We start from the raw sequence: 26,828 nt of genomic DNA on the forward strand, positions 1-26,828 counted from the left end.
CGTAAAAACTGTTAGTTGCACACTTTATTTGCAATTATACGAATGTATTCTTAAGGTGGGTTTACACGGCCGAACAGCTTGCCGAGCCTGGTTGTCGAACCTACTTGTAGAACGGCTCGAAGAGCTTTCAGACAGTACATCGAACCCCAGTGTGCCTCGTGCTAAAACAACGTCAACATGTGTCTCGACCAGGAGAATTTGATAGCCATTGCTTTAGCAGTGGCACTAAGAAGGAAAGAAAATCAAAGTGGATGAAGGATTGGCTACTAAAAAGAGAGAAATTTTCACACACTAACTTGCTTGTTGCTTTAAAGTTAGAGCCAGATGACTGGCGCAATTATTTGCGTATGGATGAAGACACGTACATTGATCTACTGAATCGTGTCAGACCTTTCATTACTTATGAAGATACAACTATGAAGAAGGCCCTAACTCCACATGAAAGACTGAGTGTCACTTTACGCTATTTAGCAACAGGAAGGTCACTTAATGATCTTTTGATTTAACTTTCCATAAAGCTGGATGAGCCCGATATGCATGTATGAAATGGAGTACGACTTCCTTCTCATTCTTGCTTTCATTAATGGCAACCATTATTCATTTCTTTGATGTTTCCTGTAGCAGGTTTGAATAACAACTGAGGTTCGATGCTCGACACCCGTTCACACGTTCACACCGTTCGTCAAACAATGTAACTCCGCCCACAAAAGTCAAGATGAGCCTGACTTTCATCGAGCCGTTCGACGAGCGCGCTCGACAACCAAATAGCCCGTTTACACGCTCGAACATCAATTCAAACACAGGGTTGTCTAACCAGGCTCGACGATCTGTTCGCCCATGTAAACCCCGCTTTAAATCTTTGAGTCAAAACTACCAATTAGAAAGCATTTTATGAAGCTAGTATCAGAAAGCACCAATGGAAAGAGGTGATGGAATTGCTAGGTGTCGTGGAGGTCTCTGATTGGTTGAAGGACTTCTTTGCTTGATCTACTGTAAAATCATTGAGGCCATAGACGCCATTTAGAGAAGACGTGTCTTATAACTAGAGCCTCTCTAAAGAAGAAACATTTAAGGTAATTACTGGCTATTATAAAGTTTGGTGTTCATACATTCTCATGGATATATTTATAATTTAAAAGTCAAGTTCGAATAATCAGTAGGTGACTTTAAAACATTCGACTGTGTATTTTCGAAAAGTTTTCGTGTCCAAGATATATGAAATGTCACCATTTAAGATTGTCTTTGCGTGTTTTCATTCGTTATCATTTACGAAAACATTTTTCAGTGTGATTTGAGTTCTTAACAGTCTCCATATATCTTTAATGACCGTTGTTACTATAATCCTCTATAGGCCTATCTCAAATGTTTACAGTTTTTTTTTCAATAGGTACATAGCCTTTAATCACCAGTTTTGCAATAAATATATATAAGGAAAATCTTTCAAACTGTAAAATTAGAACGTTATATTTTCATGTAGGCTCGCTAGATTTTAATCTAAATTTATACCATTTTTTATCGTTGGTCATATAAAGTTTCGAATGAGTTTATTTATTTTTTTTCAACATGTCAAACTACTTATGTTAAAACATATATTGTATGTGTAAATTGTGTACATTTTCGCCCTACAAAAGTGTAATTGTTTTCTATGGATCGTAGTAACGTTGGAAGTGTGTAAATTTTGTAAGCCTATATTTTGGCACTTAAAAAATTTAATCACAGAACGTAGGTGATACTTAAATTGCTCATGTTATGAATAGGCCTACGCAGATTATTATTGATTTCGATATGAACTTTATCATCATCATATGCCTATTGACGCAAATGGCCTCGGTTAGATTTTGCCGGTCGTCTCTATCTTGAGCTTTTAAATCAATAATTCTCCATTCATCATCAACGACTTCACGCTTCATAGTCCTCAGCCATGTAGGCCTGGGTCTTCCAACTATTCTAGTAGCTTTTAGAATCCAGTTAAATGTTAGGTGAACTAATCACCTTTGGTGAGTGCGATATGAACAAAGGAAATATTTTCTAACTTGCAAATTGCATAGCAAGAATGCACATACATTATCATACCTTTGGATGCAAGTAGACAAAATCTCTCAAATAAATTTAATATATATATTTAGTTTTAAGCGCTATTAGTTCTGTATATCGAGTTAAAGCATCTATAATCACTAAGAGGTGCTTATTTCCTCTGTCTGACTCGTAAAATCCTGTTAACAAATCTAAATGTATTCTTTCAAAGGGTTGATTGGGAACAGGATAAGCTCCTAAGCTAACAGGTGTTTTCGTATGCCCTTTGTTTTCCTGACATGTGCGACAATTAGCTATGTGTCTTTTTATATCTGTAAGCATTGTATGCCAATAAAACAATGATTTGGCTTTCTGTGACATTAATGAGAACCCAGGGTGTCCATGTAATGGATTTGAATGCAACCAATTCAGGACAGTGGAAACAAGTGAGTTTGGTACTACTACCTGGTCGTTAGTTACATGTGGTGTATTGCGGGTTTTCCTTGTCACAGTCCTACACAGAATATTATCTTTGATTACATAATTCTGCTGCTTATACTTTATATATTCTTTTTCTTTATGATTGCCTTTCAAAGCATTTATAATTGTTTCTATTTTCTGATCTTTTCTTTGCTCAGTCTGTAACAATTCAGCACTCCAGCCTAAATCTTCTTGTTCAGATATTGTTTTTACAATAGGCATGGATGTTGATATATCTATTAATTCAGCTAAAGACTCCGTACAAGATGACACGGGGTTGCGTGATAATGCATCCGCAATGATATTTGCTTTCCCAGGTAAATACCCGATTCTTGCGCCAAAATCTTGAATGATTAAATGCCACCGAGTTCGTTTAGGGCTGTGATTGAAGCCTTTAAAGAACTCTGTTAGTGGTTTATGGTCAGTAAGAACCTTAACGGGATAACCGTAAATTATGAACTTAAAATGCACTAGCGAATTAACAATAGCTAGTCCTTCCTTGTCTATTACTGCATACTTACTTTCGGAAGTTCTCAATTTTCGAGAATAGAAAGCTATCGGGAAAAACTGTTTATCATATTGCTGAAGCAATACCCCTCCTACTCCTAAGTCTGAGGCGTCTGTTGCAATGAAGAATTCCTTACCGAAGTCAGGAAATTTTAAGATAGGAGAACTACACAGTTCATCTTTCAAAGTATTAAACGCCTGTTGATGTTGCTCAGACCATATGAAATCTACGCCCTTCTTCGTAAGATCAGTTAAAGGAGCGGCTATTATTGAATGGTTGCGTATAAAACGCCTGTAATATCCACTACAACCCAGAAATTGCTGTATTCCCTTGACATTAGTAGGTATGGGAAAATTACGTATAGCCGACACCTTATCATGGACTACTTTAAGACCTTGGCTTGACACCATGAAACCCAAATATATTAATTCTGTTTTGAAAAATTCACACTTACTAATCTTTACCCTTAAGTTATGTTGTCTTAATCTCTGTAGTACTAGTTCTAACTTACGTAGATGTTCCTCTAAGGTGTTGGAAAAGATTACAAGATCATCCATATAGGCATGCAATATATCCCCTAACAAGTCTCCAAACACTATGTTAATCATTCTTGTAAATGTTATAGGAGCACAACGTAAACCAAAAGGCATCCGTAAAAATTCATAATGTCCCCTGGCTGTGCTGAAGGCTGTGTATGGGATACTATCTTCTTCTAATGATATCTGGTGAAAGCCTTTAAGTAAGTCCAAACTGGTAAAATATTTATTCTGACCTAACAAAGACAAAATATCGTCAGTACATGGCACTGGGAATCGATCAGGGATCGTTTCCTCGTTTAGACGACGAAAGTCGACGCAGATACGCCATGTTCGATCTTTTTTCGGTACAACTATTAAAGGAAAATTATAAGGGCTATTTGATTTTCTAATGACTCCTTCCTCTAACATTTTACCTACTTCATCATTTATTTCATTCTGGAATTTCATAGGGAGTCTGTACGAGGGTACATATATAATTTTCTGTTTGTCTTTTAACCTTATTTGATGCTCGATCACATCTGTTTTTCCTAAGGATCCATCCGTAGTGGAAAAGACATCTGTATATTTATTTAAAAGTTCAAAAATTTTCTGCTGAATTTCTTCGTCTTGAATGTCCTTACTGATTTTATTTTTAATAGATCGTAAAAGGGATTCATCCGCAACTGATTGAGAGTGATTGATTTCAGCAACGGTAAGAATACGATGTTTATAAACTTCTACATCCAAGATATGTTGATTTTTGTGAATTACTAAAGTGTTATTTAAATGATTACAGACTTCGATATTACATTGCTGATGTGAGCCTACTGTATAAATAGCTTGTGTGACAGACAATCCGTTGGTTTTCAAAGTATCGGAAAGGATTAATATTTCAGATCCCGGTAGTGTTTTCTTTATTTGCACTATTAAATTCGAAGGTATGTTTGGTTCGATATATTGCGTGCAAGATGATATTACGGGTGAACGAGAATTCTGCTGGGTCGCGTACATTATTTCTTTATTAGTGAGACAAGTTATTGGTTCTTCAACGTACGTTACGGTTACATTTGTCGTCTCCTTTTTATCCAAAACTGACTTTAAAGTATTAGAAGACTTATAGAATTTCCCTTTGATATACACGCCGTGCTTTGCAGGAGCTAAGATAATGTTTTGATTTCCCATAGATGGGTATCCTATAATTACAGCTGGATACATATTAATGTTTTTCACAACAACAAATGTATCGGCAAACGTGCGATTACCGACTCTGAACTGAATATGAGTTATGCCTATGACGTTTAATTCATTATTTCCTATACCTGAAAGTCTGATTAATGATTTTTCAATCGGAAAGTTCGAAAACAACAAATGATGCGTCTTCAAATCCATAATATTACGTGGACTACCAGAGTCAAAAAATAACGTAAAGGATTTGTGTTCTAAATTTACAGCATATAAGGTTGGCCGTAACTCATTTTGGCTTATTATTGTATGAATTCGTTGCAAATCTACGGGAGCATGCACTGTTTTACTTAATTCGGCCGTGTGTTTCATAGGAAAATCTATTGTCTCACAATTATCTGATAAAACATTAAATTGATTATTCAATACTATTGATGTTGACATAAATGACCTTGACCCAACATCACTCTCTTCCCCTCTAGAGTTAACTATGTGGTATTTGCTTTGCTCTGCACATTCTGAAAATTAGGCTGACTTTGCGAGGTCTGGTTTGACGGCCCAGGCTCAGCGATATTTGAAGAAGTGTTTGTTTGTTTCGGACTCTGAACTGCATTGACATTTTGTTGTTTCTTCTTATTGTTAAAATGAGGATTTTTCTTTTTATTTCCATATGGAACTGACTGTGGAATTGACTGTGTATTTCTAGGATATTGTTGTGTCTTACGCGCGTAACATTGACTATAAGAATGTGATCCTGTGTTGTGAACTGAACAAAATTTCGTTCTACAGTCTGCGCTTATGTGACCTTGACGTTTGCAGTTGTAACACGTCACTCCCGCTACTGGATTATTAATTACGTTCACTGTTTGTGGTTTTGTTTCATTCTTAGCAAAAACTTGAGTTAACACGGGATCGAGATCTGGACACTTGGACATGTGCTTCTTTATCTGTTTATAGACATCCAATTCCGTACTTGCAGGCATTAACTTCTTATCAAAGCACCGCACTAAAGCTTCAGGCAACATAAGTGTCATGCAAGTTAAATACATTAATCGTAAAAAATCTTTCACGGAGATATTATCGTTAGTAACCCAAGTGGAATTACCTAAAATGTCCTGATATTCGTTAAGCCTATCAGCTATGAGAGCTGCTCTCTCAACAACATTAAGCCGATTCATAGTGGCTTGATTAAGTGTATTTCGTAACGTTAACACTACATCCAAAGCTTCCTCACCCCCATAGATCGCGCGTAACCTAACTTTGAAATCATCCCAAGTAACTGCTTCCTGAAATGAAACACCTCTTAAATACGTACTCGCATCCCCCTTAGAAAAATCTATAAAACTTTTAGCTTCTTGTAATTATACAAAAGGATCTACGATTTGTTTGGCATTTAAATGGGCATCAACGGATGAAATCCATGACTCCACATTTTGTGGCAAGAACCCGTTGACACGGCCTTGAAAAGGAAGGATTGCTGACCTGGCATTTACAAGCGTCACAATTGGAGGAGGATTAGCCTGGCCTACACCACTAGGTCCAGGGGTAGGGCTGACAGGAGGAGCCATGACTGCTGTATTCTTTTTTTTTCTATCTCTTTGACCCCTTTCAATCCTATCAAAATATCTACATGAGTACAGACGCCCACTGCGTAAACGCATATGTATAATAAAATTCCCCCAACAATGTTACTAATCCCAATACATTTCCCCCCAAGAGTTTATGAAAGAAAAAGGAATTAGCACAAAGAAAGAAAAATTCTAAATGAGAATTCGGAGTTTCTTATAACAAAGTTTAGGAATTCACTCACCCCAGTAATAATTGACTAACGACTTGTGATAACTACACTTCACTGCACAAACTGAAATGAATACAAAATCTCTGTACTTAGCTTATATATGAAGTCGAGTCGTCTCTCTCTCTCTCTCTCTTGATGTTTTGTTAACGATGTCTCGTTCTAGTTTCTTGTAGAATGTAGGTCTTCCTGGATATGTTTTGCAATAGTTGAATGCCAGTCCTTGGGTTTCCTAGGATGTTGATTGAAGATTCTATTTGTATACTAACATATGTTGGTGTTAGCATTTTCGTTGGACTTAGTCAAAATTGTAGATTCTTGTAGATAGTTTTATTTTGAAGTCTTGAAGATCATTCTCTGGTTTCACAGCTTTTATGTTGAAGTCTTGAAGATATATCTCTGGTTTTACAGCTATTTATTTTGAAGTCTTGAAGATATTTCTCTAATTCTTAGAGTTTAACCGCTGTCTTTGAGTTTAATCGCTGCCACCATTTATTGGTGTGCTACTGTCTTAAGCACACATTTGAGTATGAGTTGTTTTCAAATGTATTTGAATGGTTTACTGAACACATTTTAGTAGTTTTTAAGTTTTATTGTGAATAACAACTGAGTTAAACATCTCCATCACTGGAGGAAGCTGTGTTGGTCCACATGACCAATTCTGGTGAAGTTTTGATATGAACTGAACAAATTACTGATATCCCAAAAATCGTACACTTGCTTTAATTTGGATAAGTGACGGAATCGGAAGACACCTGCATCCGGTGACGTCACAAACTTTCACACGAAGAGATAATGTGTTGACACTAAGAAAGAATGACAACTTAGCATCTTACATCCTGTACACAATTTGAGTTGACCATAGCAAATCTCACGGCCAGCTCTTCCAACCAACATGACATATTACGTCATTTGTTTTAAACATGTAATATTACTATTCTAAATATTACATATATACCCCATCGTAACGAAACTTTGTCTCAATCATCATAAATAGCCCTCCGAACTTCAGGATCACATTTCAGCACATGGTGGGTGGTTCCCCCAACCCCCTCCGATGCCTTTTTCTTCAGGACTACACTTATCTTCTATATTTTGGATTTGGTCCAGGCAGTGATTTCTTTGAATAAAAGCATTTACTACATCATCATCATCATTGTATACATTTCATATCTTTATTTTGGGTTTCAGTTTTGCGATTTTTCTCGTTTCAGTGTCAGCCACCAATGTCTGAATTTTGTTTGCCGTCTCTTCTGTGATCATATTGTTTGCAAAGTTTACAACAACATTTCCATTCGTAGTTGACCTGGCGTTAAGTATAGGAATGTCTTTAAGTGCTTGTTCAACCTCACGTTTTCTTTCAGTAATTTTAGTTGTTGTATTTGTTGATTTTATTATCAACAGATTTTTTCCTTAACTTTGTCAGTAAATGTCGGTTTCTCCGGTTTTGGGTCTATCAATGTTTGAAGTGTTGCTTTAATTGATTCCATATTCGTGGCAAGAATGTTGACTTTTTCAATGAGGTCGGTGATCTGAGTGGAATTTGCTGCGTCTGCGCCAAGGTCCGCAAGTTTGTTTTCCAAGTCATCTATTTTCGCATCTTGTTCGTTCAGGGCCAGTTCTCTCACGTTTACATCTTCCTTTAATTTTGATATTACTAAATTGTTTTGTCTGGCATCACGTACGCAGTGAGGGCATAACCAATCTAGGTAATCTCACTAATGGCTGTCACTATATGCACAGATCTCTTATGGTAGAATCTTTTGCATTCACATGCTATCCATTTTTTTCCGATCTCCATCCGTTTCATTACATTTGAAGCAGATATAGTTAGAAGCAGACATAGTGTACTGTTTCTTATCACTTATGTTTCTCCATAAGACTAACTAATATCTTTTCATTGATATTCTAGGCGAGAAACACAAAGCTAAAACATGACTCAGGGCATGAATAGCAGAGCTCAACACAACACGTCCACACACACTAGCATAATACATTGCAGGAGAACCTTACTGCAGGATCTAAAAGATTACCTTGTGGTATACATTTTAGGTGTTTTGAATATTAAACTGCATAATCTGTTTGTCAAATCAACATTGTCGAAGCTCTTATAAAGCCCAACTGCGCCCCCCCCCCCCTCTCCTCCAGCATTGCCCCCTTTCGGAATATGAAAGAATGCATGTGTGAAGGGAGTTATTTAAGCAATGTTAGCCTTGTTGACGTCATTTATCAATTCCAATCAACATTCTCGAAGCACTTAAAAATTCCAACTAACCCCCCTCCTCTACAACTTTGACCTGTCTCGGACTATGAAAGAAAATGTGTGTGTGTGTGGGGAGGGGGGGGGGTTATTAAAGCAATCTTAGCCTTGTTGAAGACATTTAACCATATTTCAGATAATGCTAATATTTTTCATTTATCAATTTTAATCAACATTCCAGTATCATTTAGAAAGTCCAACTGCCGCCCCCCCCCCCCCCCACAACTTTGCCCTCTCCCGGGAGATGAAAGAATGCTTGTAAGGCGGGGGCAGGGGGTATTAAAGCAATCTTAGCCTTGTTGAAGTCATTTAACCTTGTTTCAGATAATCCTAACATGTTGAGATATTTCTTCTATCAATTCTCGAATTTGATTAGTTTTATCACCAACAGATTGATTATTTACATTACCTTAACGTGGTGAAAGGGTTTGTGTATCGTCATTATTAGCAAAGCTCTTCTAGTCAGGGTCACATATACTAGGTTGGTTCGCTGAGTGATAAAAAATCTCCCACCATCACCAATCCGCACAGCCCAGCTTGGTGATGAAGAGAGACCAAACCACAGACATGAATAAAGACATGTCTGAGGCCTTTGCCCTGAAGTGGACTCGAAATGGCTGTATTTGTTGCTGTTGTAAAATAAATTAGATACGTAATGCATTATATATGTAAGTTTTTACTTAATGCATCGTAACATCAAACGTCAAGTATTGTTGAGCAATTGTACTAAAAACTTTGACTTTGTACGAACCTGGATGTTTTGTGACTATTGGCCATTAAAAAAAAATTGCGTTCGTACGTATAAAGTACTTTAAAATCGAATTTTTTTTCTACCAGATTTAACGGCTTCTGTTTCTGTAGTTTAAAACACTCTCTCTCTCTCTCTCTCTCTCTCTCTCTCTCTCTCTCTCTCTCTCTCTCTCTCTCTCTCTCTCTCTCTCTCTCTCTCTCTCTCTCTCTCTCTCTCTCCAGAATATTCAGATGCTGATTCAATCCAAACTTAGGCAGGTACATAAGAATAATCCGGAGTCAGTTCAACAAATTAGTTAAGTGTAACCTATTTGTTATAGAATTCACCGAGTCATTTGTTAATTTCTTTGAATAAGAAGTTGAAAAAGGGAATATTTACTTAATATACACAATTCTTTAAACGCGTTATTCATACATTTACTGTATAAACTGAATTATCCCTTTAGACAGGTCTTTTGAACTGTTATAGCCCAACTAGACATCGACTTTTAAAAACATGAAGATTTTAACCAATGAGCGAAGGCCAGGTATGGTGGAGGCCTCTGATTGGCTGTGGCAATTTTCCCGACTGACTAGGTGGAAGTGTCAGTCAGCTACACTCCAAGAAGGTTGTAGTTTTGAAAAGCTCTTGTGTTTGGAGACCATTTCCGGTAAGAAAAAAAAAAGGGGTTTTCTTGATTTTATTTTTATTTTCCGTAAAACGTGATGTTCGAATATCCGTCGTTTTTTGTTAAAGCGTTATAGAGCTGATAATTATACATATAGATATCGAAAGGGGCTATATATCGAAGCTGGTGACGGCCATTAACCATTTTTCGGTGCGGACAATATTTCTTGTACTTTGATAAAATAACTATTTTTGCAGTTTGTTTAAAGTTCCTAATATGATGCAATTAGTTAAAGTTGCAAATACGATGCAATTAGTTCCAAATGCGGTGTAATTAAATTTGCCAATACGGTGCAATTAGTTAGTTACAAATACGATGCAATTAGTTACTTCCAAATACGGTGCAATTAGTTCAAGTTCCAAATACGATGCAATTAGTTCAAGTTCCAAATACGATGCAATTAGTTAGTTCCAAATACGATGCAATTAGTTAGTTCCAAATACGATGCAATTAGTTAGTTCCAAATACGATGCAATTAGTTAAAGTTGCAAATACTATGCAATTAGTTAAAGTTGCAAATACTATGCAATTAGTTAAAGTTCCAAATACGATGCAATTAGTTAGTTGCAAATACGGTGCAATTAGTTGCATATACGGTGCAATTAGTTCCAGATACGATGCACTTAGTTCCAAGTACAATGAAATTAGTTTCAAATACGGTGCAATTAGTTGCAAATAAGTTGCAATTAGTATCAAATACGGTGCAATTAGTTTCAAATACGGTCAATTAGTTGTAAATAAGTTGCAATTAGTTCCAAATACTATGCAATTAGTTCCAAATACGGTGCAATTGTAGTAGCAAATACGGTGCTATTAGTTAAGTTCCAAATACGCTGCAATTACTTAGTTCCAAATACTGTGCAATTAGTTGCAAATACTGTGCAATTAGTTAGTTGCAAATACGGTGCAATTAGTTAAGATGAACATCATAATCACAGTTATTATAATAATTTCGGTACCTTAAGAATTCTTGACGATTGTTAAGCAAGCAATTATCCATTGATTACCAGCCGTCCCCAAAAATACATAAAAGTATCAAATGGATTTATCTATTCTAATGATGATATTAAATCATCATATCATAGAAAGGCTAGATAGCCGAAATTCGTCTCTTGCTATTCATTCAGAAAATACTTTACTTCTTATTCCTTATTCAACCTCACGATTGATTTGAGGGACTTGGAAAAAAGAAATACTTGATTCTTTGCGAAGAATGTTACCCTGCAAGGTTAATTAAATTTATTTTAAGAGTAGATAGTCTCTTGGCATTCTTGTGCGTAAAATGTCTTATTAGTTTAGGACGTGAATTGATTGTTATTCATTCATAAAAGTTCTTTATATTTGATATATCCAAAATTATATTTGATATATCCAAAATTATATTTGATATATCCAAAATTATATTTGATATATCCAAAATTATATTTGATATATCCAAAATTATATTTGATATATCCAAAATTATATTTGATATATCCAAAATTATATTTGATATATCCAAAATTTTTTTTTCGTTTCAAAAGATAGGGATACTCACTCACTCACTCACTCACTCACTCACTCACTCACTCACTCACTCACTCACTCACTTACTTAAAGATTTTTTCTGGTGATTTCACATAGAAACCCTATGCCTTAGAGGACCTACAATATCAGTTTATCGTATTCATTCTTAGGTATGCATCGGTAATTGTTAGTCCATATTATCGAGACACTTAGAAAACAAGAAAGTCTTCAGTTTTCTCTTGAAAGCCTTATTACCTTTATTCTTTTGGATGGCTAGTGGGCGCTTGTTGTATAGTCTCTCTCTCTCTCTCTCTCTCTCTCTCTCTCTCTCTCTCTCTCTCTCTCTCTCTCTCTCTCAAAACATCTTTCGTAAAAGTTGAAACAGCTTAACATAGCGATTTTGCAATTTTTTTTTTTAAATTTTCCATTTGATTATTATCGACCTTTAAATAAGCTATTGTGGCTAATCAAAATAAAATACGTAAAGAGAATTGTTTAAAGTTAATATTATGAAGGACGACATTTTCGGTAACAAACTGAGATAGGACTCTTCTGTCGATATTATCTTTCAAGGTTTCGAATTTCTACAGTTATGGACTGGAAGCTTCACTTCGTGAACAATGTATGTCATGTTGTGTACTTTAATGGAATAAAAAGCACGTCTGTAAACATATACGAGATGTTGCTTATCACCTTCGGCAACGAGGTTTGAAGGAGGTTATGTTTTACCCCGTTTGTGTGTTTATGAACAGTTTCCTGGTTACAATTTTTATAGAGTATGAAACTTGCAGGGATTAGCTTTTATGGAAAAAGCTGGAAATTATTAAATTTTTTTAAGGTCAAAGGTCAAGGTTACGGCCAAGCAAAATGTACAATTCACGCAATCAGCCATAAGTTTGGACATCGTTATCAGAGAGAATTCAAACTTGGTTCATGTCTGTATGTATGAAGTTCCAATACATGTTAAGGTCAAGGTCGAGAAATAAGCTGTTGCGGCGGAGGTCTGCGCTCTACTAAGTGCCCCTTTAGTTTAAGTACGCATGGCAAATTTCATACGAGCTTTCAATTAAATGCAACTAAGCTAAACTTGACCTTGTAAACGCGAATAATTTATGGTAGTAATAGATTAGCAACAAGTAGTCTATTGCTAATGGATATATCACGTTATCTGGCTTGTGCAGAAGCTTTTATAATAGCTTTTGACTTTTCAAAAACTAGATAATTAATTTTCAAGAGAGATTTAGTCTTCAGAACTGAAAATAAATTGCTTATAACTCTCGAAAAACCTGCCTCCTATTTTTTTAGATTTCTGCATTTTGTCGGTTATGGAATTTTAGCTCTTTAAGTTTATCTATGTAATCGGCAACAACGTTAGTGACAAGAAAACTATTCAATGTACCTTGGGAAGTTGAAAACCCTCCTATAGAGAAGGTCTTCAACCTACAAACTTAATTGATTCCAATAAGCTGTCTATAAGTGGAATTTTGTTAATTTTTGGCCTAGGGTAGGCCCAGGACCCACTAAGTGGGTACTGGGTAGGCCTAACTTGAATTCCTTGCCTATGATTTCCAGCTACAAAAGTCAACAAATAGTGGAGTTTCATATGAAATAGATTTAAAGTTATTAACAAATGTTGTTTTGCGTAGTGTATTAAATGATGTAATATTGTTTTAATATAGTGTTTATCTTATCGTTGTTATTTTTAGTTGTATTTGTTTGTATCCCCGAATTATTCGTAAGTCGGGGGCCTTCTGTACAATCAACCCTCGAAGCTCTTAGCTTTCTCATATACTAAATGGCACTTCACGTCGCCTTCGTAAAGATAAATAAATATAAATAAAATCGATTTAATGCTTACTCTGCTAATTCTCGGGCCTCGTTGAAGCCCATTGCTGCATGTACTAGATGGCTAAAGTGTCAAAAAAAATTAAAAAGATAAAGGCAAAACAGAATTAAGCTCGTGCGGACGACACTGCAAAGAGGTGGTGGATAAGATAAGTTAGTTTAAAGGTTTGAAGGCCGCTCGTGAATGGCAGAGGCAATTGACATTGCCATTATCCTATCAAGCAGGACAATGCCCAAGAGACTGACCATATATACATATCATCAGCGCCCAAGTCCCATTTCAACCCAAAGCTAGGACAAATGAGGGCCAGGCAATGGCCTTTATGAGTAAATACGTCAAGTTATTTTGTCTTTCAAATTTTATCCTAGATACAGGCCGGCCTGCCTTGGGCAAGAACCTGTGGCCTGCACTAAAACTAACGAACCTACAAACGATTCACTACGTATTGTTACGAGCTGCCAACCCAAGTACCCGGGCTCCAACCTTATGACAAAAAGGTCAGTCTGCCAGAACTGTCATTTTCGATCCTCTCTCTGACTGTGACGTCAGAGAGAGGATTGTGATCGTGGTCATGGCCTTGTATATTAAGGCATTATTGTTATTTCTCTGAATAATTCTTGCTCATGACTACTTAATTTGATTCTCCTGTTATCAGAAAATTCCGAGAATTCCAAAACAATTTTGTGGATAAAATAATATTACTGTAGACTTATTACGGCAGTGTGAATTGATTAGCGACTATTGAAAGAAGCACGGTTGTAGTTGTAACTTTATTAATGAAAATAATTTTTATACACTTAAATACCAACAATAATAACCTTTATCCATTTTACAATTGCCTTGATAGGGTCTTGAAATGTATAAAGTATTTACATATCCAAATATTTAACTTTTAACTTTTTTCTTGCCTCTCCCCGATCATTTTCTATTTGTCTTCCTTTTTCTTCATTTTAATATCATTATTTAAGTGCCTTAGTCAAATATATACCGATATCTTTGTAAAATAATCAGTAATGTCTTCCGGGACCTTTACTCCTGATCGTTGCAATTCAGCAACCAGAGTTTTTCCTCATGATTTCCCTTCTAAAAGAAAATTCATCTGATGGCATATGCAACTCACCTCTGTTTACCATCCCAATCCACGATTCATTTGTATATTTACACTTTCATCATTCTTCCTAAATGTGGATATTTTGTAGAAAACATTTTTACAATGTAACCTCCAATATATTTAGGAGCTTCATCTTCAATTACAGTGGCAGCCGTTTTTTGTTTTCTTTGTCAAGAATTTAATTATCTATATCTTCTGTGGGGCATTCAAAATCTAAATCTTTAGACAATGAGCTAGTCAAATATATTTCTAATCCTAATTCTCCATCTTCACTATATTTTGAATTGCATGCAGACTCATTTGTCAACATATAATTTTCAGTTTTTGCAATGATGTTCGTCTTTTCACTAATTATTTTAACATCTTTACCGAGAATCAATGACCTAAGCTTAAACTTAAATTCAACGGCATTAGGGTGATCGTATGTGCCCTTCATTTGCCTTATGCAACCGAACAGATGCTCTAAACAGTCTTCATTTAACCTTTGCATTAGGATGACATCTTCATTAAAGACGTCTTTAACCATATTAGAGAGACCAATAACAGACTTACTAGAAAGAATACTGCCTTTTTGAAATTTGTACATCTTGTTTTTGTGATTTTACTTTTAAAGAAGTCATTACCTTTATGACCTTTTCGAAAGTATTTACTTGAAATTCTTTGTTAATCCCAAAGACATGTCTAGGTGGTATATCGCCATACATGATGTTTGATTTCATTATATCAAACCAGTCGTTTACCACTGAGGTGAAATCAGAGGTAGCTTGCCAGTTTTTGCATTCCAACAGACCTCTACATCCCAAATACCTTAAAACACTTGCACAAGTGCTTTTAATACATTATCACAAGGCATTGGAAACCCTTTCTTAAGTCTCAGATACTTACAACATTTGGAACTTAGGCTTCTTAGAGTTAAAGCTGATGCAATGTTTTCGCTGCCCCATTCGATAACCTTTTTCTTTGATATAATTGCTTTTATTTGAGTTTTACTAAATAATAGGTATAGAATATTTTCTTTTAATCACCAAGTTTCTGATAATTTGCATAACATTTTCATTTAAAGAAATTATATATTCCTTTAACCTTGCATTTTCTTCCTTTAATGATGAATTATTTTCTTTAAGTTGTTTTTATTGTTCCCTTAATTGTTGCACTTAATTTTTTCACTCTTCCTCAATAAAATTTTCTATCACACATGGTTCATCAAAGTTTCCATTTTCCTCTACAGTGCTTTCACTGGCACTATTTTGCTCTGCATTACACAGTTCTTCATTGCTGAATACCTCTTGCAATATTTGTCTCTGGATAAGTTTCTCCTCTTGCCATTGATGATTCCATCTGTGTTCTCTCTGGAACAAGATCAAATAGAGAGAGTATGAGATTTACCTTTTGACAAAATATATGACGACAACTCATAACACAAACGCAAATGCACGTATGATGTAATTCGTTCTCGAATTTTCAATTGAATCGCCAGGTTATTCTAAGAGAATGTGCTCATATGCTTTGAAAAATAACTGAAATCTTGTATAGAATGAGCTCTTTTAATAGAATATAACAACATAAATTTCGAAGGCAATGCAATGTTTCTTAGTTGGGATTTCAGTCACTTACATTATATGGAATTAACTCACCTTTTGGTATATATAAAGATGGGACAGCGTTTCTCTTCTATAACATCATATTTTTAGGGTTCTCATTAGTCAGCAACCTTGATTTCATATCAATGTAATCTTCAGATGTGAAATAAGCTGAACACACCACTGCATGTTTTGGATTGATTTCATCAGATCGACAACACACGTTCATCCACTTATCACAATAAATTTTGTTTCTAAGAAACTTAAAATACCTAATACCATTGCCTTTTGTTTTTCTTTTGGTTTCTAGGCATCCGTAACAAACGTTTTTTGACATTGTCATTTAAGTGACTGCTATCGTTGTAAACAATGCCAATATGGTCTTGGTTGTAAGCAAGGATTTGTTTGTAAGTAGGTAACTGCCCAGTGAGATGTGTTTTGTTTTGACTGGCCGGGGTGAATTGTGACGAGCGCGATGAGCCCAAAAGGATGACTCGCTCGTATAGTACCTAAAGCAATATAGTTCAGTGGCCCATTTCACACTTCTTATCCCCTTCGTACCTTATAACTCTCTCTCTCTCTCTCTCTCTCTCTCTCTCTCTCTCTCTCTCTCTCTCTCTCTCTCTACAGGAGCAAATGGAGTTTGCGGGTGGACTAAAAAGTCTTTTTAAGAGATTCAACATCCCTGTAATACACACTCTCACTCTCTCTCTCTCTCTCTCTCTCTCTCTCTCTCTCTCTCTCTCTCTCTCTCTCTCTCTCTCTCTCTCTCTACAGGAGCAAATGGAGTTTGCGGGTGGACTAAAAAGTCTTTTTAAGAGATTCAACATCCCTGTAATACACTCTCTCTCTCTCTCTCTCTCTCTCTCCTCTCTCTCTCTCTCTCTCTCTCTCTCTCTCTCTCTCTCTCTCTCTCTCTCTCTCCATACGGTTCATTGACCCCTTCATGTCTTATCAATATTACTTTGCTAAAAGTATCAGTTTTGTCATGCCAACAAGTTTATCCTGTTATAGATAACTTCTATTTCTGAAGTAAAGAATGACTGAATAATGGGTTAGTGCTCATTTAGTACCGAAGCGAACCGTTAAACTAGAAAGACACTTACCTAAAAAGGTTATTACCTCCACCAACGAAGTTAGAAGGACGTTATGTTTTACCCCTTGTTTGTTTGTGTTTTTGTTTGTGAACAGCTTCCTAGCCACAATTTTAATCGTTGAGTAATGAAACTTGCATGGATTAACTGTTATGTTAAAAGCTCGAAATTATTAAATTTTGGAAGGTCAAGTTCACGGTCAAACAAAACTTCGAATTCACGTAATCAGCCATAAGTTTAGACATCGTTGTCACTGAGACTTCAAACTTGGTCCATATATGAGTGTATGCAAATCCACACCAATTAATATATGTTAAGGTCAAAGATCAAGGTAAAGGTCAAGGTCGAGCAAAAGGTTGAGAAATAAGCTGCCGCGGAGGAACTCTGCGCTATACTGAGTGCCCCTCCAGTTATCATCTATAATCGGCTGATATTTAAAATTTATTCATTATGCTAACTTGAAATGGTAAGAATGTCTTTGATTTGCAATGTTAAGTAACATATTCATAGGAATACGTTAGAGGCTATAAGAAGAGTTGGCTTTATCAGAACTTCCATATGTCATCTTTTTATCGTATTTATCAAACAAAACAGTTATGATATCCCAGTGTAAGTGATGGGTGTGTATACATAACATATAAATCAATTACTTGAAAGATATTACGAGTATACTTAACCGCGTAATCTAGACAGATCATCGTCATCATCATCATCATCTCCTCCTACGCCTATTGACGCAAAGGGCCTTGGTTAGATTTCGCCAGTTGTCTCTATCTTGAGCTTTTAAATCAGTACTTCCCCCTTCATCATCATCTATTTCATGCTGCATGGTCCTCAGCCACGTAGGCCTTGGTCTTCTAACTCTTCAAGTACCTAGTGGAGCCCAGTTAAAAGTTTGGTGGACTAATCTCTCTTGTGGAGTGCAAAGAGCATGCCCAAACAGATAGCAGCGATCCATAAAAGAAAACATCAATTTGAATTTTTTGCAAGGCGCCGTGGCAAATTTTTTCAATATGGACAAGTTTGGGTCACAGAATTTTGACGAAGAGTTTTGAAGGTTCAAATATCCAACGATGTTGTTCTCCCTGTCCCAGAGTTTGGTCGTGTTTTTATGCCGTGATATAATTTCCTGGTCTAATTACTCCTGGATGTAATCGCCACCCATTTCCATGATATACTGTACATTAAACAGAGCACAGCTTAAAGGTAGTCCGTGGAATGATCTTCCTAATCGGTTATTTGAATGGGTAGAACTTCAAAAGCTCAAACTTGCAGCAAATGTTTTTATTGAACAGGGTGACATAAGTCTTTTTATAATCTATAATTATATAATATAACTATTTTAATGTTTTCACTGTTTTTAAAATATTTTATTTTGATTGTTCATTACTTCTCATATTTATTTATTTCCTTTCATCACTGGGCTATTTTCCCTGCTGTAGCCCTTGGGCTACAATAGAAAAGTGGTTGAAATGAATAGAACCAAGTTAGGTGATTCTATGAATCACACTTCATGATCCTCAACGCCATCTTCAAGGGCTGAGCTTTTCTGGCCATATACAAGGAAACCCTACTCTCTACAGGACCTACCCAGTCATTTTATCATGTGTGTTCGAAAGCATTCGACATTTCACACCGCGCATTGCTCGTTTATTGTCAAATCAACACCATCAAAGTACTTTGAGAAATAAAGAAAGTCTTCCGTTTCCTCTTGAAAGCCTTAATATCTTCAGTCTTCTGTATGTCTAGTGAGAGCTTATTGTATAGTCTGGGGGCCGCATATCTAAAGGCTTTAGAGCCTACAGTACAAATGTATCTAGGTTCCAAAAATTTTAAGCTATCAGTAACTATTCTCGTGTCAACACGATTTGTTAGCTGCACCATTTGCAGCAATTCTCTTGGATATTTTGGACGTCGGGTTCTGATAACTTGATGGGTTATTGTTCATATTTTAAACTCGATTATCGCTTCAATAGGCAGCCAGTGTAAATAAATTAGTATAAGAGTGAACCTTTTTCGGTAGTCTTAAAAAATGTGCTACTTATAGTACACGTATTTTATAAATACTTGTTTTTATATAAGCCAGCATGTGCATATTTCAAACCAAATTCTCGCTTTAATAGACAACTGGTGTAAATCAATTAGTATAGGAGTGATCTTTTCTCGGTGGTCTGCAAAATGTGCCATTCACAGTAGACGTATTTTATAGCTAATAGTTTTTATGTAACTCAGTATGCTCGTATTTTGATCGTAGATGATAGCTGGACAGAGGAATTACGGAATTGGTACTGGCTCTTACAAAGGTCCTCTTGTTAACACCATACACAGTACATAGTTAGTGCCTCGAGAGTTAATGGATACCGTAATTTACTTGCTCACTTTAAGGGTCGCTTTTCTGGCACTATAATGTAGTAAAAACTGCTGGTTACCATCTTAAAAACATTTTTTTTAATAAAAAATTACCTAGAGGAACATTCTGTAAAGAAACTTGTGATAAACTGCTATTACAAGGATTGACTACTGTAATTCCATCCTTACCAAAAATGCACCGTAAGAAAATATAAAACATCATAAACAGAGGAGCAAGACTGATTTAAGGGGTCCTACCCCGAGAAATGATCACTACTATACTAATTTGCACTGGCTGCTATTTAAGCGAGAATTGAGTTTAAAATATGTACAGTACAATAACACATCAAGCTATCAGAACCGAATGTAAAAAATATCTTAGAATTGCTACGTATTGTGCAGCTAACAAATCGTGTTGACATAAGAATAGTTACAGATGTTTTCAAATTCTTGAAACATAGATGTATACGCCTATTGTAGGTTCCAACGCCTTTAAATATGCGGCCCCGAGACTAAACAATCAGTTCCCACTAGACATTCGAAAGACTGAAGATATGGAGGCGTTCAAGAAGAAACTGAAAACACTCTTGCTCTGATAGTGTTGATTTGACAATAGACAATCAATATGTGGTGTGAAATGTTGAATGCTTTCGAACGTACATGATATAATGACTGTGGAAGTCCTGTAGAGAGTAGGGTTCCCCATATGTATAGGACCAGAGAAGCAGCCCGTAAAGTGAAGTATATTGCAAGGGAACCCTACTCTCTACAGGACCTTCCCGTTCAGTTTATCGTATACATTCCAAGGCATTCAGCATTTCACACCGCATATTGCACATCCATTGTCAAATCTGCATATCGAAGGACTTAGAAAACAAGAAAATCATCATATTCTTCTTTGTAAACCTTAATATCTTCAATCTTTATGAAATGACGTACACATTTAGCAGGGGTCAATTACACATCTGTGGCACTTTTAAGAACTGCAATTAAAACACGTAATTTTGATTTTTATAATTTTTTCGTCAAAACACCTATCTTAAATGAATTACCAACTTAGCAATTATCATGGTTTTATTGCTATATTATTTTTTTTTACCGCATTGATCATAGCGTAGACTCTGATATAAATAACCGTATACAGTTTGACTACCTGGAAATAATTCAGCTCGTTGGTTTTAAAATTGGGCTTTGATTACACTTCTGTATTCATTTATTCTTTTTACAATTTAGATAGCTTAGCATTATCATCTAATTCTAAATGTTGGTAGTAGATAAATCGTAACAGCCGCCACCGAAGTTGGAAGTGGGTTATGTTTTACCCCTGTTTGTGCGTTTGTTTGTGTGTATGTTTGTTTGTATGTTTGTTTGCGAACAGCTTCCTGGCAACAATTTTAATAGTAGAGTAATAAAACTTGCAAGGATTAACTCTAAAGCGAGAAGCTAGAAATAATTAAATTAAGGAAGGTCAAGGTCACGGTCAAGCAAATGTCCAATTCTCGTAATCAGCTATAAGTTTGTACATCGTTATCACAGACTTCAAACTTGATTCATATTTGAGTGTATGAAAATCCTCGCCAATTATTACATGTTAAGGTCAAAGGTTAAGGTTAACGTCGAGCAAAAGGTCGAGAAATATGCTGCCGCGGCTGAGGTCTGCGCTCTACTGAGTGTCCCTCAAGTTTTAAGATAAATTTCCTTCGAATTTAGTTCTGATTGTTTGTTGACCTTTCCACGGGTGGTGTAGCCAGTGTACTTTACAAGGAGGGAGGGGCTCGTTTTTAAGACCCCCCCCCCCCCCCCTCTCCGACCCTCTCCTCTACATGTCACTACAATGATCGTTAGAGATGGATTTGTCACTACAAACATTATAATATTCTTTAGGTTTCCTTCATTATTCAAACACTTAATAGTAACTGTATTTAAGAGTTGTATGGCTGGCTTGACAAATTTCAAAGGTTTTCGACTGTAAGCGGTATGTTGGTTCAGGAACGTGCTGGAGAAATTAAGGGCAGCAGGAGCATTGCGTCCTTTTCATCCAAGGAACTGAAGATATCAGTGCTTTCAAGAAGAAACTTGAATTTTTTTTTCTTTTCAAGTTCTCTGATTATGTGGATTTTAACAATTAGCGCAGAATACTCTAAATGACCATAGAATTCATACGACAAACATAACTTTAGGTCTTGCATTGTCGTAGGACCAGGAAAGCGGCTCTTAAATCAAGTAAAAGTAAGTTTGAAGTCTCTTTATAGTTACAATAAGCTTGTTACCTCCGCCAACTAATTTGGGAAGAGGATATGTTTTCGCCCCTGTTTTAGTGTTTGTGTGTTTTTGTTTGTTTATGAACAGATCTCTGGCTACAATTTTATCCGTATAGTAATGAAACTTATGTAAAAGAATGGGAATTATTAAATTTTGGCAGGTCAAGGTCACAGTCAAGCAAAACGTCCAATTCACGTTCATATTCATGTGTATGAAAATCCACACCAATTAATACATATTAAGGTCAAAGGTCGAGAAATAAGCTGCTGCGGCGGAGGTCTACTCTACTGGGTGCCCCTCTAGTATCCATAGTGTTTGTGTGATGTATGTGTGTGTGTGTGTAACTCGGCTAATCTATTTAACGGCAGCTTGTCTGGTCCTATACTGCGGGGGAAACCCAACTCTTAAGACTTTTCATAACTAATCTTAAAGTATATATTCCAAGGCATTCAGAATTTCACTCGGCATATTGCTTGTTTATTGTTGAATCTACATTTTCGAAACACCTAAAAGCCAGAAAGTCTTCAGTTTCCTCTTGAAAGCCATAATATCTTCAGTCTTTCGGATGTCTAGTGGGAGCTTATTCCAAGACTTTGGCTTATTGTATAGTCTGGATAAATATTTTTGATTTCGCAATGATGCGATTATGCATATATTCAAATTGCAATTAGATGGCTAAATAGTTTCCTTTGTCAACACAAACAAATCCTTTAACATATAAGTTCACCGTGAACTAAGGCATGTAATAGAGATAACGCAGTTATTCAATCATTATAATTATCGATTTAATATTATAAAACATTCTAACATTCCAGTCTTCGGGTCTTTGGGTTTCACAGATATCAAATATTAGTTTGTATCAGACCGAAGAAAATCTTATGAAGTACAATGATAAACTTTATCCACTGCTGACTACTGGGTCATGGTCAGTGCTCAAACTTTAGGAAGCAGTAGCGAAGTACCCTTTTCTGGAAGCTTAGGTGGGTAAGAAAGGCTATGACCTATTGTAATTGAAATGATAATCTATACGCCAAATGCAACTACCCTGTAATTATCGTGTTATGACTACAATGGATAAAAAAGTAACTAATCATTGATGAATTATTTTAGTAATTATAATAATGTATCATAATTTAAGCATAAAATAAAACATATCAAGAATGGCAATGTAGACCGTACAGCATTTGATTCCTATGTTTTGTCAGGGCCAAAAGATTAGTGTAAACAGCTAGAATTTGAGTCTTTCTATATGCCCTATTTTGTTACATCAACTTACGGATTGTTTTGAGCTGAGCAATTTGACTTGAGTCAATATCCTGTTGCACATCTAGTACATGGATGCAATTTTGGTCACGTTTGCAACAACTTAAGTCTATTAGATCTGTTGCTGTTTTACCAGTAGAGAATTCCAGTACAATAATACCTCAGGAAAAGAAAATTTCTGTATTATAAAAAAAATCGTCGTACAAAACGACATACAAAGATTTTTTCACCTCGTATTTCGAAAAAAATATTCTCAAGATACGAAATAAAGTTTGCTCTGCTGGGTTAGGTATATTGAATGGTTCAAATATATTTGTCTGTAATTCATTATACGCAAAAATCATGTTACGAAAGCCACAGCAGAACAAATTAATTTTTTATCCTAAGATATTATTACTGTTTCTCATTCAGACACCACAAACCCTACTGGTGAAGGGGTACCCATAGTCAACTTGACTGTTGTAAGAACATCCTTAAAGCCTATCCCCTCATACATACGCAGTATGTTAGCAAAGATCAGTTCCGTAATTTAGTCCTTTCTTTTTTAGTTTATCCAATTCTGCTCCCTTTTCTTTACACAAGTACTGTACACCCAACACTTTTACCAGTTTCACAATAGGCAACTATTTTTCCAAACTCAAATCATTAATGATTACCAAAATCTTTGTCTGATACTGGGCTTACTGAATTTCAAAATGTCTATGAAAAAAAATTAATTTGGTGCAGAAGGTTCTCTCAACTTATAAACTTAATTGGTTCCAAGAAGTTTGTAAGTCGATTTCTTTTTTTTTTATATTTTAGCCTAGGGTAGCCCTAACCTGAATTTCATGCCTATGATTTCCAGCTACAAAAGTCAATAAATAGTCAGGTTTCATATGAAATAGATATCAGGTTATTAGAAATGTTGTTTTGCTTTATTTTCAGTTGGATTTGTTTGTATCCGAATGTTTTGCATGCGGAATGTTTGTTAGTTGAGGACATTCTGTATTTTATAAATATTTATCTACCTTATTAGCATCCAAATACAAATAAAATATAATCCCTCTTTTAGGGATAGGGTTAATTTTACTCTGTACTAATAACCTGTTGTTTTACAGGCCTGGCTGCTATGAACGATCTAGTCAAATCTACAGACAACATTCAATGTGTATGGATCACTGACAATCTCAGAATGGGATCTGTTACTGCTGAATAAACGGTAAGAAAGTGTACGCTGAATGTCCTCTTGATATTATTACGAAACTGAAGTCTGCCAGTACCAGATCATCAGTACAAATACCGCAACACTAAACAATTAGTTACTGAAGTGGATAGTAGTTTAAGATCTTCCCCACCGTTACCATCACTTTTTACCAAAGATGTAGGGTTACCCATTGGTAGATTAATTTTAATTGTTACTTACCTTGCTGTTTATATCGTTATTTCCTCGCCTCTCTGGACTATTTTTAGCCTGTTGGAGCCCTTGAGCTTAAAGCATCCTGCTCTTCCAACTAGGCTTGTAGCTTTCCTTATTGCCTCTCCTCACTGGGCTATTTTTCCCTGTTAGAGCCCTTGAGCTTCTAGCATCCTGCTCTTCCAACTAAGATTGTGGCTTAGCTAATAATAATAATAATGATAATGATAATAATAATAATTAATATAAACTTTTGAATATATATGATGCTTCGTACTGCAACCTTCATTAGTCAGTGCTCAGCTGAAGTAACAGATGATATTAGCATGTCCTATCCACCCAACTTCTATTACATTTAGGGCATTATCTTAATATTGCAATACTCAATACAAAACCAAGTATAGTTGATTGTTTTTTTTTTTTTTTTAATATTAAGGTAATTTGTATACAAGTGGTCTTGGCATTTGATTCCAATTTAATACTATGTAGAAGTTCAAATTTTTTTCTGAAAAATCTTTAACATGCAAGAATAATTGAACGAAATTCATCTGAGTGGCAGAAAGTATCCAATTTTCATATGTCAAAATGTTAAACAAAATAGTGCACGCGATTTATTCAGGTTGATTATAAAAACTCAAACAATTTCTATGCTTAAATGCTAGTTTTAAAAGATTGCACAGTCGTATTACTATGCCAACGAAGTTGGAATTAGTTTGTATTTTCGGCCCTGTTTGTGATTCTTGTTTTTATTTGTGATCAGCTTCCTGGCCACAATTTTAATCGTAGAGTAATAAAACTTGCAGGAAATAACCTTTCTTCCCTGTTATGTCTTTTAATGTGATATCTGCCTATTTATCTCCCTGACTTTCTTTGCCTACCTACCTTTTTGTTCCCCCTCTTTCTCCCTCTCTCGTATCACGGTATGGTTTAAAGTCTCTCTCTCTTTTTCTCTCTTAACATACAGTATTCATATAACCTTACATATACTTTTTTCTGATATTTGTACCTCGGGCATTTGAGAAATTCCTTTTGATTCTTTGCAATACCACTTTTTTTCACTTTTTATACACATCTACTTTAAGTTTATTTCAAATCTGATGTTCAAATCTGATTTTATGTCCTTTTTCAATTATTTTTTATGACTGACAGTTGTTTTTGTCTTGCCTTTTTCTCTCTGTTTTCCCCCCAGCTTGTTTTGAATTCTCGAGGCATAAATAGTTTTCCTAGTCTCTCTTGTATTCTCGAGTTATAAATATTAGTTTTTCTATTCTGTAGTCATGAATATATTTACTGTTACCGGCCCATTTTTTGTTCAAGAGGCGTAATAATTAGGTTTTCCTTGCTTCTTTTGTTTTCATTCTCGTCATAAAACAGTTTTCCCAGCCTCTTTTGTATTCTGGAGTCTTATCCATTTAGATTTCCCAGCCTTGTCTTCTTGAGTCGTATGAAAACTATAGATTTCCCAGCCTCGTCTTGAGTCGTATGAAAACTATAGCTACTGACTTGTTTTTGTTGCCTTATATGCCTTATAAAACTGTTGCCTTATAAAATGACTGACTTGTTTTTGTTGCCTTATAAAATTTTCATATGGAGGCTGAAATATATTTGAATTTGTATCCGAATTTTTAAATATTTGCATCACTAATTGTGATTTTCTTGTTTTGCAGGTAATCAGTGTTGTACCATAACATCAAACGATGGCAGATAGAACAAGAGGATCGCCGACGCCCAAGAAAACAATACACAGAACAAGAGGATCGCCGACGCCCAAGAAAACAATACAGAAGCCGGTAATCCAGGGCTAAATAAACGTTTTGTCTGGACACATAATATACGAATAATAATTTGAATTTTTTTTTTTTTTTTTTTTTTTTTTTTTTTTTTTTGTGGCGGTTGTTGCTAGAAAATCGGTCCAATATGTATAAAATAATATTACTAAATATTTGCATCACTAATTGTGATTTTCTTGTTTTGCAGGTAATCATACTAAATATTTGCATCACTAATTGTGATTTTCTTGTTTTGCAGGTAATCAGTGTTGTACCATAACATCAAACGATGGCAGATAGAACAAGAGGATCGCCGACGCCCAAGAAAACAATACACAGAACAAGAGGATCGCCGACGCCCAAGAAAACAATACAGAAGCCGGTAATCCAGGGCTAAATAAACGTTTTGTCTGGACACATAATATACGAATAATAATTTGAATTTTTTTTTTTTTTTTTTTTTTTTTTTTTTTTTGTGGCG

At 35.6% G+C, this 26,828-nt stretch overlaps 1 long non-coding RNA gene across 2 annotated transcripts; it reads left to right on the forward strand.

Annotated features, from left to right (window-relative positions):
* Window positions 1–926: 926 nt before the first annotated feature.
* LOC137658236 (uncharacterized) lies at window positions 927–26,807 on the forward strand. Of its 2 annotated transcripts, none has more exons than XR_011047286.1 (4): window positions 927–1,073; window positions 24,283–24,383; window positions 26,246–26,368; window positions 26,607–26,807. It is a non-coding gene; the product is annotated as an uncharacterized lncRNA (long non-coding RNA). The 2 variants fall into 2 exon arrangements; XR_011047287.1 differs by lacking the exon at window positions 927–1,073 and adding an exon at window positions 10,024–10,156.
* The last annotated feature ends 21 nt before the right edge of the window (window positions 26,808–26,828 follow it).

Source organism: Palaemon carinicauda, chromosome 19, assembly GCF_036898095.1.
Source record: "Palaemon carinicauda isolate YSFRI2023 chromosome 19, ASM3689809v2, whole genome shotgun sequence".
NCBI classification, from domain to species: domain Eukaryota; kingdom Metazoa; phylum Arthropoda; class Malacostraca; order Decapoda; family Palaemonidae; genus Palaemon; species Palaemon carinicauda.